The following is a 2,276-nucleotide window of genomic DNA, read 5'->3' as shown; positions in this document are numbered from 1 at the left end:
TAATAGATAAAAGAAAAGGAAATAAAAAAAAAAGCAAACGGGCCGGCCAGCCGGACCGCCCGGCCCAGCAGGCGGTCAGCCCAGCCGGACCGAACCGACCCGACCGAGTCGGTCGTGTTACGGTAAGCACGCAGATTTTCGTCTTTGACGAAACTATCTCCACTTAAATCTATTTTTCTTGAGCTACACAACTTCGATTACAGATCCGTTTGTTTCTACGCGTTCCTAACTTCAAGGCCCACCTTTTTCACCGACCTATGCCCTATATAAAGCCACCGCCACGTCGCAGTTTTGTTTTCCCTTCCCTCCTCTCGAAATCCTACATCAACGAAATCTTAACTCGTTGATTTGACCACCAAAACTACCTCGAATCGCTTCGGGCTCTACACGAAAGTTGTAGATCTCGTCGAGATCTTTCAATCCCGACCAATCTCATCGCTTATCATCCACCATATACGGATAATTTCGCATCGCAAAGTGTCAGACCTGACAAACGGAATCTTCAATTAGTTCGTGCTCGTTCCACGAAATCCAAATTCCTTTGGTGAGTATTTAGATCTGATCATCCTCTACAACTTGCATGTTGAAAGTTTTTCGATTTGAAGTACCAATTTGTCTCTCATCTACAGATCTATTTCGAGTCAATCGGAGCCAAATCGAGTTTCAAAACAATCTCGAATCGTCATGACTTCAACATGGAAGTTGTTCCTCTCGTCAAGATCTTTTCATTGCCGCAAGTTTCACCTTGTTTCGTTCACCGAGCAAGAAGAAAATCGTGTTATAAGATTCAGATCTTATAAGGTATAACCCAGATCTTGTCAAACACATTAATCCGTTGTGAAAAGTAATTTGTGCGTTAGATAGATCTATTAATTCTATACAACTTTGATGTAGAAAGTTTTTCCATCTGAGCAAATTTTTCTGTCAACTTTATGACATCATCATGACATCAAAGATACCAACTCAAACAGTCAAACTCAAAATGCGCAATCAGATGCGGCCGAAGATACGGTCAGTGGTACAGTCAGTAGTACAGTCAGCAGTCAACTGTACAGTCAGCAGTCAACTATACAATACAGTCAGCGTCTCAGTCAAACTCGGTCAAACTCATTTTAATGTAAATTTTAAATATCAGATTATGTGTCTAACTTAGAAATTCATTATAAAATCATCCAGAGGTCCAAAATTTACAAACTTTATATCGTTGGAAAGCTTATAACATGTAGAATCCAAATATGCAAGAATACTTTATATGTTATGTATTAGTTTTCGAATCATAATTCAAATGATTTAATTAATCCTTTTTCACTATAAAAATTATATCAAATAATCTACTAGTCCAAATTTAACAAATTTGTACTTTCTGGAATCCTCAGATCATGTACTTCAACTTAGTATAGAAGTTGTACAATTTTTATACGTGCACAAACTTGCTTTAGTAAAATCTATCCGAATCAGTAATTTGAGGATAATTCAAATTCTATAAATCGTTTTCGAATAATTCCAATTGCCCTATTCTTGTGTTACTGTAGCCTATCCAGGGAGGTCAAATTCATATTTTTACAACACATAATGCTTGCTGTAGTTAATTAATAAGATTGTATATGTAAAGTAGATACTCGATTAATGGTTTTTCTAAATCAAATTAAATGTCCAGAATACTTTATTAACATTGCACATATCAGAGAACACACCAATACCACTAGACACTCTATCTTGAATCAATATCGTGTCTACCCAAATGCATTTTCATTCACTCCTTTGACTAGTTTAAAACTATTCAACTTACAAATGAGTAATTTGAGTAATTTCATGTATCATTTGTTTATACCCAAGCCTATGTGTAACTCATACTATCTTAGTAAGTGTTGTCACACTTTACTAAACAATATTTTGAGTTGCGCCATTCTGGGACTCATGTGATTTTATCACATGGAACATTTCAATTACCCAATCCTGACTAGCAAATAAACATTGACCATAGGTTCCTATCAATCATTTTATTCTAAGTACTTTACTTAGATAATCATTTTCTTTTCAAGTATTTGATCCATCCAATCAATATCTCCAATTCATATCTTGCAAGCCAAACCTCATGCCATATCTTCTTTAACCGATGATTAAAACACATTGATTAACTACATGATTGTTTGCTTGGTTTGGTTTTATTGTTGTTGAATGGTGTGTTTATGTTGTGCTATATTTTATATTATAGTTCGTACGGAGAGGCACGTATTTTGATTAAGAGAAGTGAACGTGCTTCGACTACCAAAAGG

At 35.8% G+C, this 2,276-nt stretch overlaps 1 long non-coding RNA gene across 1 annotated transcript; it reads left to right on the top strand.

Annotated features, from left to right (window-relative positions):
- Positions 1-258: 258 nt before the first annotated feature.
- Positions 259-2,276, top strand: LOC139834123 (uncharacterized). Its single transcript, XR_011749495.1, has 3 exons — positions 259-544; positions 630-801; positions 2,216-2,276. It is a non-coding gene; the product is annotated as an uncharacterized lncRNA (long non-coding RNA).

Source organism: Lolium perenne, chromosome 7 (assembly GCF_019359855.2).
Source record: "Lolium perenne isolate Kyuss_39 chromosome 7, Kyuss_2.0, whole genome shotgun sequence".
Classification (NCBI taxonomy): Eukaryota; Viridiplantae; Streptophyta; class Magnoliopsida; order Poales; family Poaceae; genus Lolium; species Lolium perenne.
The sequence above is the reverse complement of the archived record's forward strand: the minus strand, read 5'-3'. Positions and strand labels throughout refer to the sequence as shown.